We start from the raw sequence: 15,419 nt of genomic DNA, 5'->3' as shown, positions 1-15,419 counted from the left end.
GACAGAGATAGAGACAGCCAGCGAGAGAGGGAACACAAGCAGGGGGAGTGGGAGAGGAAGAAGCAGGCTCATAGGCGGAGGAGCCTGATGTGGGGCTCGATCCCATAACACCGGGATCACGCCCTGAGCCAAAGGCAGACGCCCAACCGCTGTGCCACCCAGGCGCCCCTGTACAGTTTCCTTTTTAAAATAAAATTGCTTACATTAAAAGAGGCAACTGAAAGTAAAGTATTAAGAAAATAATATTATAGGAGTTAATGGAGAAATGTCAAAAATTATAGAGGTGGTATTCAAATGACTGAAGTTCAAGAAATACTGATCTAAGTGACGGATTAAAAATGTGTTGCCACATGTTAACGTTGTTTGATATAGGAGTTATCTTGTTGGGTGGTTTCACAATATTTTGAGTGGTAAATACCTGATGGCTTAAAGAAACCGGGTTGTGTCATTCTGCAAACAGAGTCTTGCCTGACTACATTAGCAGAGGAATGTGTAGGCACTTTTCTCTCTATTGCTCCTTACTCTAAAATAAATCCCAGATGGAGCAAAGATCTAAGGGGAAAAAAAGTAATTTTGTCTTACAGTATTAGGGTAGGGATGGTCTTTTAAAGCATCGCATTAATTTCGGAAGACTCCAACAAAGACTTAATGATTTTACCATTAAAGTTTTTTTTTTAATTTCTGCATAGCAAGTAAATAATAAATAAAATCAAAACAAAAAATAGAAAAGTTATTTGCAGCACATATGATGGACAAAAGCTGATTTCCATTATGTATTAGAAGTCCCTCAACATGAAAAAAGAGATGACTGAAGGATAATAGAGAAACAAAGGTCAGGAATACACAGCATAGACTGGTAAATACAAGTGGCTTTTAAACATAAAAATGTGCTTAAACTCTTTCATAATAAAAGAAACAAAAATTAAAACCAAACATTCCTTTTTTAACTGCTTGGCAAAAATTAAAATGTTTGATAAATACATTGATAAATACATTGTGTGTTGATGTGCCCAATATCAAGAGTAGATAATGGGGACTAGGATATGCAAAAGGGATGAGGAAAGGAAAGTATAGTATTTATTGCTGTTTATAAAATTTTAGCTTTTTCCAGGGGTGCCTGGGTAGCTCAGTCGGTTAAGCATCCAACTCTTGGCTTGGATGCAGGTCATGGTCTCGAAGTGATGGGGTCATGGGATTGAGCACCGCATCAGGCTCTGTGCTCAGTGGGGGGTCTGCTGGAAATTCTCCCTTTCTGTCTCTCTCTGCCCCTCCACCCCCATAAATAAATAAATCTTAGAAAAAAAATTTTAGCTTTTCCCAATCCAAAAATAAGATCTGAGACTATTTGGTATTTTTGTTGGTTCCTTGAACTTGTCTCTCTGTTGCTCTAATCATCTCTCTGACGATGGAATATTAGGCAACCATGGAAAAGAATGAAAGCTTGACGTTTGCAACAACATGCATGGACGTAGAAGCTAAATGAAATAAGTCAGACTAAGAAAGGCAAATACCATATGATTTCCCTTATGTGGAATATAAAAAATAAACAAAACAAAGTCAAACCTATAAATACAGAGAATAAAGTAATTGTTGCCAGGGGGAAGGTGAGTGGGAGATGGGCAAAATGAGTGAAAAGGAGTGGGAGATACAGACTTCCAGTTATGGAATGAAGAAGTCATGGGAATAAAATGCACTCACAGGGCATATAATCAATGATCTTGTAATAGTGTCATACGGTGACAGATGGGCTACATGTGTGCTGAGCATTTACTCCTGTGTTGTAACCTGAAACAAATGTTACATTGTGTATCAGTAAAATAAATAAATACAGATATCTGGATGAAAAATACAGAAAACTGAATCAAATACTAGGGTATTTTATGTACATATACCAATACCTAGATTTTTAAAAAGGAATTTAGAGGATTGAGTCATTCTTTTAAGATGTTTCCAGGACCCTTGGATTTGTAGGCAGAGCCTTTTTATGAGAAGTTGTGGAAGCTGATGTTTTACACAAATCTACCTTAAGTGCTCAATTCCTGTGCTCTGTGCCAGTGCAAGCATGCCCAGGGCAAGTGATCAGGGAGAGAGTGGTAGGAAATGAATTCCGAGACACAGCCAGAGGTGAGCTCTTCTAGGCTCTGCAGCCTCCATAGAGTATTTTGTACTTAATTCTAAGTGTGATATGCAACTACTGAGGCTTTTATTTCTGAGCATTCATTTTTGACATGACCTAATACACATCTTTAAATTAGAGAAGATGATTACAACCACTTCCTAACTATCTATGGTGTCTCTTATTTTATATAAGAAAGGATATTTTATTTTTGTAGAACTTATTGTTTTAATTTTTAGACTATGGAAGTAATTTATGCTTTTCTCACTGTAGAAAATTTAGAAAATACAGAAAAATATTAAAAAAGAAAATAAATAAAATCTGTAAATCTAACCCAGAGGTCAGCAAATTATGGCCAGCAGGCCAACAACTTGGGTTTGCAAATCAAGTTTTATTGGAGCACAGCCACCCCAGTGTGTTTGCTGCTACCTCTGGTTGCTGTCCACACCGCAAGAGCAGAGTTGAGTAGTTGTGACACAAACTAAGTGGCCTGCAAAACTTAATATGGTTGCTATTTAGCCCTTTACAGAACAAGGTTGCTGACCCTGTTCTAACCGTCTGAAATAATGTTAACCGATCAGCACATTTATCAAAAGTATGTTCTAGACATATTTTTAAGGAGTCAAGATCATACTATAAATAGTTACATATTTTGCTGAGTTCCTTTACTCCTATACCATCAGCATTTCACATGTAATTATCATTCATTATGAAAGATAGCCATTTTTTTAAAAAAGGTTTTATTTATTCGCTTGAGAGAGAAGCAGGGGGAGGGGCAGAAAGACAGGGAGAAGCAGACTCACTGCTGAGTGCGGGGCTCGATCCCAGGACCCTGAGATCATGAGCTGAGCTGAAGGCAGACACTTAACTGACTTAGCCACCCAGGCGCCCCAAGATAGCAATTTTTTATGCTTGCATACATTTCATCTTATATATATACCATCATCTACTTAAATAATTCTCTATTTCTTCTCCTATTTTCTGACATTTAGGTTTTCAAAATTTTTATTTGTAAATAATACCATAGTGAATATCTTTATTTATAATTGTTTGCATTTTTATCATTTCCTTAAGCTAGACTCCTTACAGTGAAATTATGAAATCAAAGAGTATCACCATTTTTAAGACACCTGATAAATATACTGAGTTTTTAAATCATTGTTCCCCCAAACTCTAGGCCTCTGCAAGGTTGTATAACATCATTCGGGTAAACTGCAACAGTGAAGATTGCTTTGGAATATCTTGGGGAAGTTACTAATTTTTTTATATTTTAAATGTGAGGATAGTTGTAAAAATGGCTAACCTTAATTTTGAATAGTGCAGTGTTCTAAGTATTATAACTCATTTAATCCTTGCCACCATCCTTTGGGATAGGTTCTATTATCCCTGTTTTAGAAGTGGAGCAAAAACTAAAACCTGGGTGGTGAGGTGTGACCCCAGATTTCTGGCATTTAATCAACGTGTTAAACTGCTTGAGTGTTCCTGTATCTTGGTCTTTTTCTTTTTCTGTTCACTCCTATCATATTCTGCTACTAGCAAAGATTATGTCCTGTGTTAAGTTTCCAGGAAATATGTTTTGACTCTAAAGGTCCGTAACTTCAAGAAAGTTGGAAACCCATTTCTTTCAAGGACTGCATCCTGTTGGCAGTGGAGTGATGAATTCCCATGAGATACTTCTCCTAGCACCCTGCTGGGCTTTCTCAGTGTTTCTTTCTTCACTTTCTCATCTCAGTACGTTGTCTGGTCGATATTCATCGCCAAAGTTTAAAGTTTACATATCGTGCTATTACTGAAAAAAAGTAGTTTGGTTCTATTCCTTGTTATTCCTATTACTATGAACACAGAGGCAGGCAGAAGCCGCCTCTAGAAGCTCAAGGAAAATTTTATCTCCTATTTTTAAAAGAGATAAATGCAGACACAACTTTGGTTTGATGTTATAATTACTTCTTTCGGGTTTCTAGCTATTTTTAAAACAAATTTACACCATTTTGTGCTTGTGTGAAACCTCAAGGATAATGTTCAAGAGATCCTCCAATTATTTTTCCAATGAGTAAGCCCCACCTCTTAATTGTTTTAATTAGCAAACCTATGAAAATTAATTAAAATTGGCATCATACTTCCAAAATTGCGTACCACTTACTACTGAACATAAAATCTTAATCAAAACATTGAAAAAGCTTGAATCCAACTTGCTTTATTGTCTAATTCACTTGCTTGAGGGGGAAAATAAGGTGAGAAAAAAGAAAAGGACTTTTCAGGGAGTTTACAGGACCTTTTAAATGAAGGCTTCAAAAAATAATGATGATGATGATGTTGCAAGTTTTTTTTTTATTCTACCAAGATACAGAGTTCGTTTTCTCTTTTTTTAATTTTTTCTTTTTTAATTTAAGAGAGAGAGTTAGAGAGCACTAGTGGGGGAGGAGGGGCAGAGGGAGAGGGAGAGGAAGACTCCCCGTTGACGCTTAACCGACTGTGCCACCCAGGGGCCCCATACAGAGCCTGTTTTCAGTGGAGCTGTCCACGCTGATGAGGGGGAAGCCATTCAGTTCCATCGGGTCCCTGGCAGCTTTGTAGGGTAGGAAATGCAGTGCAGCCTAGGAAAGGGGCCTCAGCTAGGGTTCAAGCAGAGTAAGGCAGGGGAGAGAAAGAGAAGCAAATGGCCTGGCAAACATTTGGAGAGTGTTCCTACTAAGTGCCGAGCACTGGGTTAGGAGCTTTCTCAGAGGCTACCTTATTTTTTCCCCAAAAACAACCAGGCTGAAATTTGTTACTATTAACCTCATTTTATAGATAATGAAATCAGATTAAAGGGATTAAGTGACCTGCCTAAATCGATTCTGAAAGGCAGGACCTGCTCTCTTCTCCATCTGCTCTCTCTCCCTTGGTGGTACATCCGCTGTTATATGATCTGGATCATGTCTCCCCTTCAAGGTCGAATCCAGATTCACCCCTGCTATGGCCACTTCAAGGAGGGCGGCGGTCATCTGAGCTGGCTCCTGCAAGGAGTAGGTGAGGAATAACAGCAAAACAACAGCAACAACAATAACTAATTAAATTCAGAGTTTATTATATGCCAAGCTGTGTTTCAGATCCATTAGCCCATTTCCACCAGAAAACTGAAAGAGGCAATTACTACTATTGTTATCTCTTCTCTCCAAGACAAAACTAAATCATCAAGAGTTTAATCTTGGAGTTATAAGTTAGTAAGTGGCAGAGCTGTTATTCGAACCTAGGCTTAATCTGAGAAGTCAGACTTTTAATCACTTTTCTTAGAAAACACACGTGCACAGCCTTAGCGTAGTCACACAGGTAGGATCTTCAGCAAGTGCAAAGATAGAGCTTCTTAAATAATAGAAAGACTAGAAGATGGGGTGAGGGAGGGGAGATTGTGAAAAAGGTGTCAAGACTGATAAGGTATTATAGGGCCCAATATTGAACTTTTTAAAGATTCCTGTTTATTTCATTTTGTAAACAGTAGGTCTTGTTTCTGTTTCTTCACTGGCACTTCATCTGTCATTGTAAACATTTCTGAATTGGGCTTTTTTAGCTGATGAGAAATTATCAGAAAGATACGAAAGCTGGCACAATTATTGTACAGTGGGAAAGATTTAGCTAAATGTGGATTATTGTTCATTTGGAATAGTCATATCAATACCTAGTTAGATGAGGGCCAGAAAATTTCAGTTATAAAAAAGTGAATTATGGGGCACCTGGGTGGCTCAGTTCGTTAAGTGTCTGACTCTTGGTTTTGGCTCAGGTCATGATCTCATGGGTCCTGAGATTGAGAGCCCCATGTGAGGCTCCATTCAACAGGGAATCTGCTTGAAGATTCTTTTCCCCCCTCCCCTCCCCATGTGTGCACGCACACATGCTCTCTCTCTCTCTCTCAAATAAATAAATAAATCTTTTTTTAAGTGAATTATGAAACTCAGACTGCATTATCCAGTACACTTTAGTAGACAGCTAATAAATGTTTTTAAAAATGCCTGAAAAATAATGCTGAACATAAAGTGTTTTATTTAAAGACTATGCCTTACTAAAATTTGCGATCTGCATAGAATAAACTAAAACTGTTTTGAAAAGAAAACAGCATTTTCTGAAGGGCTAATGCTTGTGTATGCAAATTAGATGATTTCTCAAACATATTTTCAGTAATGGCTTTTATAAAAAAAGTCACTACGCCTGCTATTTTCCCAACTTCTGCTTTAATGTGTACAGTACAAATACATCTTTCCACTGTCTTCCCGCCTGATCTGATGTGTCAAAGCTGATCTCAGCACTTTCTTATGTTGTGTATGTGTTATGTGTTTTATTTATAATACATCTCTCCTATTGTATGCAAATACATACAAAACAGAGGAACTGGCAATATTTATTCTTTGGCCCATTTGTTTTGGAAAGTTTCCTTGAAGTAAGCCTTCATACTTATTCTTCGAGCGTTATGGATGCATATTTTTTTAGCTTTTCTCTGGACGTATTGTAAGGCAATGGTATCAACAGTGTTTCACTCATAGTCTGTTACTACACTTTTCTCCACTGGCATGTGCCTCTCTATCATGTATGATGCAGTAATAGACTTTAGTTGATGATATAAATGCATTTCCTTTATCCTATTTATAGTTTGATTTTGGAGTCCTTGAAACCTCTGTAGGGAGCCCTGGCTTCCAGATCACAGTATGAAAACCATCTAGCTATCGGAAGTAGATCGTCATTGTAGGTGAGAGACATAGGCAGATCTGCATTTAAAATGATGCTTCTGGCTATGAAATGGAGGATGGGTTAAAGAGTGGATGTATTAGAACCCAAGAGATCTGCTAGAAGGTTATGAGAGACAATGGAGGTTTAAACTTCAAAATATGAATTAGAAAAGATGCAATATTTGAGAAGTAAAATTAATAAAACTTAGACAATTCTGAGTTATCAGAATGGATGAATCAGAAGAGCTCATCAGTGGCTTCTCGCTTTGGTGACCACCGTAAGTGATGGTGAAGCCGGTGAAGCCAGCCTGCTGAAGACAGGAACATGTTTCTGTCGGTGCACAGTGAAGCAGATAAAGCATTTCATTTAAGCATAGCGAAGCTAAGGTACTAAATGTCCAGTGAACAGTTGAACACAGACCTAGAACTCAAGAGAAAGGGCTGGTTGTGAATATGATACCCAGATTAATAAGGCCATGGGAGTGATGGCCAAGGAGAAAGTGGAAATTGAAGAGAGAAGAGGGTTACGGGCAAATTCTGGGCCAAATTCTGTTATAGAGCATATAGAAGTAGAGACACTGGTGACATCAGGATAACTAAGTCAAGCAGGAAAGTGTTAACGTTACAGGGTGTACAAAATAGAAGCTTAGAGGTGAGTAGAGGTAGCCAGTGCGAGGCCATAGAGAAATGCATTGTTTTCTCATTCTAGAGTCTCCTCTTCTAAATCCCTGTGCACCTTTATCTTCTGTCATTCCCATCCAAAAAAAGAAAAAAAATCAGCCTTAGTAAATGATTTTACTCCTACTTCACAAAGAAGTTTGATGCTATCAGGCATGACCTATTTCATACTCCGGTATCTTTCCCTTCACAAACCATTCTCCCATATGAATCCTTCCATCCTTCCTTTTTCCACTTCTCAGGCAGCTCTGAGTCCCTTTCTTTCTTTTCTACTCCTGACTTTGCTCTCATGCTAGCTCCTCTTCCCCACTTCTTTATCAATTATGGTCTCCTGAGGGCTTCTTCCTTCAGTTCTTAAAATGTCTGCTTCTCCTGCCCTCACCCTGGCTTCCTGGTGCCTGCAGCTCCCAATCATGGCCGTCCTTCCTTCTTTCCCACCCACAGTCTTGAATGATATTGTTTATACCCCCTACATCTCATACCTCTCCTCCCATTCTCATCTTCATCTCTGCAGTTTGTCTTTTCCTTCACCCCATTGCTAAACTCCTCCACCAAATGTTCCCAGTGACTTTCTAATAGCCAGCCCCTTCGCCCTTTTCTGTGATCAGCCTCAGGCTCGTTTGAAATTGCTGATTGATCAGCCTATCTTCACATTTCTATGCCACTGTTTTGTCTGGGCCCTCTTCCTGTCTCTCTGCCAGTTATCCCTCTGATTTGCCAGTGTTTCTTCCTCCTCCTAATTCACACGATGGCTCTTTCCTGAGTTGCTGCTCTTGTGGTTATTTTCTCACTGTCCTTGTTCCCCACTTTCAGACCATTTATCTATTCTGCCAGTTTAACCTGCCATCTCTATTACAAAGTCTCTCAAGTCTGTATCTCCTGTCCTGTCCGATGATCTCTGTACTCCCATGCCTTTCAAGCCAACCGTGAATTAAAAACCCCTCATTCACAAGTGGCCACTCCTGACCCTGGAGCCACACAACTGTAAGGCCACTGCCCTGGAGTCATTATGCTAAGGTCTGAAGATCTCCAACAGCTTAGAATAGAAATTCTCAAACTTTAGCATGTATCAGAATTTACCAGGAGAGCTTGTTAAAACACTGGTTTCTTTTTCTTAAGGTTTNCCCCTCCCCATGTGTGCACGCACACATGCTCTCTCTCTCTCTCTCAAATAAATAAATAAATCTTTTTTTAAGTGAATTATGAAACTCAGACTGCATTATCCAGTACACTTTAGTAGACAGCTAATAAATGTTTTTAAAAATGCCTGAAAAATAATGCTGAACATAAAGTGTTTTATTTAAAGACTATGCCTTACTAAAATTTGCGATCTGCATAGAATAAACTAAAACTGTTTTGAAAAGAAAACAGCATTTTCTGAAGGGCTAATGCTTGTGTATGCAAATTAGATGATTTCTCAAACATATTTTCAGTAATGGCTTTTATAAAAAAAGTCACTACGCCTGCTATTTTCCCAACTTCTGCTTTAATGTGTACAGTACAAATACATCTTTCCACTGTCTTCCCGCCTGATCTGATGTGTCAAAGCTGATCTCAGCACTTTCTTATGTTGTGTATGTGTTATGTGTTTTATTTATAATACATCTCTCCTATTGTATGCAAATACATACAAAACAGAGGAACTGGCAATATTTATTCTTTGGCCCATTTGTTTTGGAAAGTTTCCTTGAAGTAAGCCTTCATACTTATTCTTCGAGCGTTATGGATGCATATTTTTTTAGCTTTTCTCTGGACGTATTGTAAGGCAATGGTATCAACAGTGTTTCACTCATAGTCTGTTACTACACTTTTCTCCACTGGCATGTGCCTCTCTATCATGTATGATGCAGTAATAGACTTTAGTTGATGATATAAATGCATTTCCTTTATCCTATTTATAGTTTGATTTTGGAGTCCTTGAAACCTCTGTAGGGAGCCCTGGCTTCCAGATCACAGTATGAAAACCATCTAGCTATCGGAAGTAGATCGTCATTGTAGGTGAGAGACATAGGCAGATCTGCATTTAAAATGATGCTTCTGGCTATGAAATGGAGGATGGGTTAAAGAGTGGATGTATTAGAACCCAAGAGATCTGCTAGAAGGTTATGAGAGACAATGGAGGTTTAAACTTCAAAATATGAATTAGAAAAGATGCAATATTTGAGAAGTAAAATTAATAAAACTTAGACAATTCTGAGTTATCAGAATGGATGAATCAGAAGAGCTCATCAGTGGCTTCTCGCTTTGGTGACCACCGTAAGTGATGGTGAAGCCGGTGAAGCCAGCCTGCTGAAGACAGGAACATGTTTCTGTCGGTGCACAGTGAAGCAGATAAAGCATTTCATTTAAGCATAGCGAAGCTAAGGTACTAAATGTCCAGTGAACAGTTGAACACAGACCTAGAACTCAAGAGAAAGGGCTGGTTGTGAATATGATACCCAGATTAATAAGGCCATGGGAGTGATGGCCAAGGAGAAAGTGGAAATTGAAGAGAGAAGAGGGTTACGGGCAAATTCTGGGCCAAATTCTGTTATAGAGCATATAGAAGTAGAGACACTGGTGACATCAGGATAACTAAGTCAAGCAGGAAAGTGTTAACGTTACAGGGTGTACAAAATAGAAGCTTAGAGGTGAGTAGAGGTAGCCAGTGCGAGGCCATAGAGAAATGCATTGTTTTCTCATTCTAGAGTCTCCTCTTCTAAATCCCTGCGCACCTTTATCTTCTGTCATTCCCATCCAAAAAAAGAAAAAAAATCAGCCTTAGTAAATGATTTTACTCCTACTTCACAAAGAAGTTTGATGCTATCAGGCATGACCTATTTCATACTCCGGTATCTTTCCCTTCACAAACCATTCTCCCATATGAATCCTTCCATCCTTCCTTTTTCCACTTCTCAGGCAGCTCTGAGTCCCTTTCTTTCTTTTCTACTCCTGACTTTGCTCTCATGCTAGCTCCTCTTCCCCACTTCTTTATCAATTATGGTCTCCTGAGGGCTTCTTCCTTCAGTTCTTAAAATGTCTGCTTCTCCTGCCCTCACCCTGGCTTCCTGGTGCCTGCAGCTCCCAATCATGGCCGTCCTTCCTTCTTTCCCACCCACAGTCTTGAATGATATTGTTTATACCCCCTACATCTCATACCTCTCCTCCCATTCTCATCTTCATCTCTGCAGTTTGTCTTTTCCTTCACCCCATTGCTAAACTCCTCCACCAAATGTTCCCAGTGACTTTCTAATAGCCAGCCCCTTCGCCCTTTTCTGTGATCAGCCTCAGGCTCGTTTGAAATTGCTGATTGATCAGCCTATCTTCACATTTCTATGCCACTGTTTTGTCTGGGCCCTCTTCCTGTCTCTCTGCCAGTTATCCCTCTGATTTGCCAGTGTTTCTTCCTCCTCCTAATTCACACGATGGCTCTTTCCTGAGTTGCTGCTCTTGNCGATGGCTCTTTCCTGAGTTGCTGCTCTTGTGGTTATTTTCTCACTGTCCTTGTTCCCCACTTTCAGACCATTTATCTATTCTGCCAGTTTAACCTGCCATGTCTATTACAAAGTCTCTCAAGTCTGTATCTCCTGTCCTGTCAGATGATCTCTGTACTCCCATGCCTTTCAAGCCATCCGTGAATTAAAACAACCCCTCTCACAGTCCANCCTGTCTCTCTGCCAGTTATCCCTCTGATTTGCCAGTGTTTCTTCCTCCTCCTAATTCACACGATGGCTCTTTCCTGAGTTGCTGCTCTTGTGGTTATTTTCTCACTGTCCTTGTTCCCCACTTTCAGACCATTTATCTATTCTGCCAGTTTAACCTGCCATCTCTATTACAAAGTCTCTCAAGTCTGTATCTCCTGTCCTGTCCGATGATCTCTGTACTCCCATGCCTTTCAAGCCAACCGTGAATTAAAACAACCCCTCATTCACAAGTGGCCACTCCTGACCCTGGAGCCACACAACTGTAAGGCCACTGCCCTGGAGTCATTATGCTAAGGTCTGAAGATCTCCAACAGCTTAGAATAGAAATTCTCAAACTTTAGCATGTATCAGAATTTACCAGGAGAGCTTGTTAAAACACTGGTTTCTTTTTCTTAAGGTTTTATTTTCATTCCACTTAATTAACATACAGTGTTATATTAGTTTTGGGTGCGTAACCTGGTGATTCAGCACTTCCATACATCACCAGTGCTCATCCCAACAAGTGCGCTCCTTAATCCCCACCATCTATTCACCCCCTCCCCCCACCCACCTCCCCTCTGGGAACCATCAGTTTGTTCTCTATAATTAAGAATCTGTTTCTTGATTTGTCTCTCTTTCTCTAGTTTTTTTCCCCTTTGCTTGTGTATTTTGTTTCTTAAATTCCACACATGAATGAAATCATATGGTATTTGTCTTTCTCTAACTGCCTTGTTTTGCTTTGCACTATACTCTCTAGCTCTATCCATGTCATTGCAAATGGCAAGATTTCATTCGTTTTTTATAGATGAATAATATTCCAGTGTGTGTGTGTGTGTGTGTGCGTGCGTGCATGTGCACAGCACATCTTTACNATGTCATTGCAAATGGCAAGATTTCATTCGTTTTTTATAGATGAATAATATTCCAGTGTGTGTGTGTGTGTGCGTGCATGTGCACAGCACATCTTTACCCATTCATCAATTAATGGACACTTGGGCTGCTTCCATGTCTTGGCTATTGTAGATAATGCTGCAGTAAACATAGAGGTGCGTGTATCCCGTTAGATTAGTGTTTTTGTTTTCTTTGGGTAAATACCCAGTAGTGTGATTGCTGGATTGAAAAGTAGTTCTATTTTTAACTTTTTGAGGAAACTCTGCTGCCCCAGTTTGCATTCCCATCAACAGTGCATGAGGGATCCTTTTTCTCTACATCCTCACCAGCACCAGTGGTTTCTTGTGTTATTGATTTTAGCCATTCTGACAGCAAAACACCAGTGCCTTGACTCCACCTCCAGAGTTTTCTGATTTGGGAAGTCTGAGGTGGGACCAAGAATTTATATACCTAATAAGTTTCCAAATGATGCCAATGCTGCTGGTTCAGAGCAATACTTTGAGAACCACTGGCTTAGAACAATAGTTCTTAAACTTAGCTGCACATCAGAATCACTAAGATAGCTTGTTTTTTTTTTTTTAATTACTGCTACTCAGGACCCACTACATATCTATTAAATCAGAATAATTGGTGGTGGGCTTCTCAGTTTATTCTAACATGAAATCATGGTTAAGATCTACTTGCATGGGACGTTTGGGTGACTCAGTCAGATAAGTGTCTGCCTTTGGCTTAGGTCATCATCTCAGGGTCCTGGGATCGAGCCCTGTGTGCGGCTCCCTGCTCAGCAAGGTCTCTGCTTCTCCCTCCCTCCCTCTCTCTCTCTCTCTCTCTCTCTCTCGTAAATAAAATCTTAAAAAAAAAAAGAAATCTACCTGCAAAGAAGTAGAGAGAAGAAAATCTCCCCCCCCCCTTCCCCTGCAAAAAGCAGCAGCTTTGGGTAGGGATTTTTAACTTCCAACCCAATGGTTCCCTCCAAAGTACATATTCCACAAAGTAATATGCAAAAAGGTTGTATGTAACTGGGAAGGATATGAAGGCCCATGACTGTCTCTCCCAAATTAAAAATCGCTAAAGAAACTGATTCTCAGACAGAGCTGGCCTGTCTACTCAGTCTCCTACATCACACATATACCACCATCACATGTTTCAAAATCCCTCTGTTTATACATTGAAGCTTCCATGGAAAATGTCTGCTTCACTTTCATAGCTTCAAGGCCTGAAATGGTAATCCTTACCTATTCACTTAGGTTAATGAGCAATTTTTTCAAAGTGCTTATATGAAAGAAGAATCTAACGTCTATCCATTATTCACATCTTAACAAGAATCGCTTCAACTAGGTTGATTTTATATTCCCACATGTCCTAAAGTGATAGCTATTTCAAATAGGCTGGGAGAGGAGTATAAAGAACTTTGAATGTCTAAGTAAAGGGTCTGCAAAGAAATTTTTAAAAATTAGGACACTTGGCGGGGGTGCCTGGGTGGCTCAGTCGGTTGGGTTTTCAACTCTTGATTTCGGCTGGGGTCATGATCTCCAGGTCATGGTATTGAGCCCCACCTCGGGCTCTGCGCACAGCGAGATTCTTGAGATTCTCTCTCTCTCCCTCTCCCTCTGCCCCTCCCCCCATCTCACCCACACCCGCACACCGGCGCCTTCTCTCTCTCTCTTAAAAAAAAATTAGGACACTGGGAACCTGAAAAGATTGAGGAAGGCATCTGGGTCAGTAGAGGGTGTGTGAAGAAAGAGAAGTCAGAATACACAAAGAATAATTTTTAACAGTGATATTCCAGACTGGTTGTGTGATAAAGAAATAGAAAACTCTCTTCCTTTTCCCTTTCTTCCCCCATATTTATCATATACAGACTCCTCAGGGTTATTAACTGAGGAATAATACCATTTACACCATCTGTTAGCTCTGAACAATGTTAACTATAGAGCCAGACAGGGCTGGGTTTCAGTCACAGCTCTGACATTACTGACCAGGCTGCCTCTGGAGATTCAGGCAACCTCTCTGAACCCAAGTTTTCTACCTGTAAAATGGCAAAAGTACTTACTTCATAAGGTAATCTTGAGAACTAAATTTATCTGAACTATTTATTATACTTCTTCAACCAGCAAATGTTCGATAAATGGCTGTTACCACAACTTGGCTAGCTTATGGAACAAGTAGGCAAACAGTGGACCTGTCTAAAAATGCATCTATGTTTCTATGAGAAATTTTCATGTTCCAAACAAATGGCTTTGATATGGTCTTTATTACACAAACGTTTAAATACATACTTTAGGGGGGCCTGGGTGGCTGAGGTGGCTGAGGTCATGGTCTCAGGGTCCTGGGATCGAGCCCCGTGTTGGGCTCCCTGCTCAGTGGGGAGTCTGCTTCTCCCTCTCCCTCTGCTCCTCCCCCCTGCTCATGCTCTTTCTCTCTCTCTCAAATAAATAAAATCTTTCGTAATAAGTAAATAAATAAATACTTACATTAAAAATTCAGTTTACTTCTAAACTTACTGATCTTTTCAACTGCCATTCCTATTTACTTAGCTATTCAGCTACCATCTTATTCTCACAACTAATATAAACTTCACCCTGAACTGAGAGCTCCTTAGGAGCAGGGACTGTGTCTCTATTGATAATCATTTATTGAGCATTTGTATGCCAAGTGCTAGACATAAAAATATACATACAATACAGTTCCTTTCCTCATGGGTCTTAAGTTCTACTGGGGAAAATTATATGCAAATATAATCTAAGATAATGCATATTATAATAAAGATGTGTTCCAAGAATCATGGAGTATCATGGGAGAAGAGATTCATTTGATCTGATAAGAAAATCTGAGTAAAGGGGGAGACATTCAAACTGGGCCAAATGTGCGTTAAAGACCATAATAAATGAAAAGGACATTAGGGAATAGCAAAATAGATATGAGCTACTACTGCAGGAAAAGATTCCTACATGGCCTAGGGTTCATTTAGACCTTGAATACAGAAGATGAGGATAAAACATGGAACAGCTTGGTATGTGTTTAGGCATGTATGTAATAATAAAATGTACTATTAATAAAAGGTAAGTTGGTTGATGAGAAATAAGAGAAATAAGTTTGGAGAGATGCTGCCTTGGAACTAGATTTTGCAAAGGCCTGGGGATTAAGCAAGGAAGTTCCCTAGACTTGGAAGTTCCAAGGACTTAATGCAGTAAAGGCATATACGTTCTAAAATCAGGTACATGAAACATGATAAAAGCGAAGTTGGAGAAAGGTTATTCCAGCAGTGATGTTGTGGGTAATGATAGCAAATCAGATCATCTTCAAAGCAAATTCATTAATGCAGGTGTCTAGGCATTAATGCCATAGGTCTAGGCTGGAACATCTTTGGAGAGC

General features: G+C 39.6%; 1 long non-coding RNA gene across 1 annotated transcript in view; it reads right to left on the bottom strand.

Moving 5' to 3' along the window:
* Positions 1-4,643: 4,643 nt before the first annotated feature.
* The window catches only part of LOC109490036, a 21,192-nt gene continuing 10,416 nt past the window's right edge, over positions 4,644-15,419 (bottom strand). The window contains exon 4 of the long non-coding RNA XR_002143226.2: positions 4,644-5,112. This is a non-coding gene — a long non-coding RNA (uncharacterized LOC109490036). The remainder of the gene's footprint in view (positions 5,113-15,419) is intronic.

The sequence above is a fragment of the Ailuropoda melanoleuca genome, chromosome 1 (genome assembly GCF_002007445.2).
Source record: "Ailuropoda melanoleuca isolate Jingjing chromosome 1, ASM200744v2, whole genome shotgun sequence".
In the NCBI taxonomy this organism is placed as follows: Eukaryota; Metazoa; Chordata; class Mammalia; order Carnivora; family Ursidae; genus Ailuropoda; species Ailuropoda melanoleuca.
This window is presented reverse-complemented; position numbering and strand designations above follow the sequence as displayed.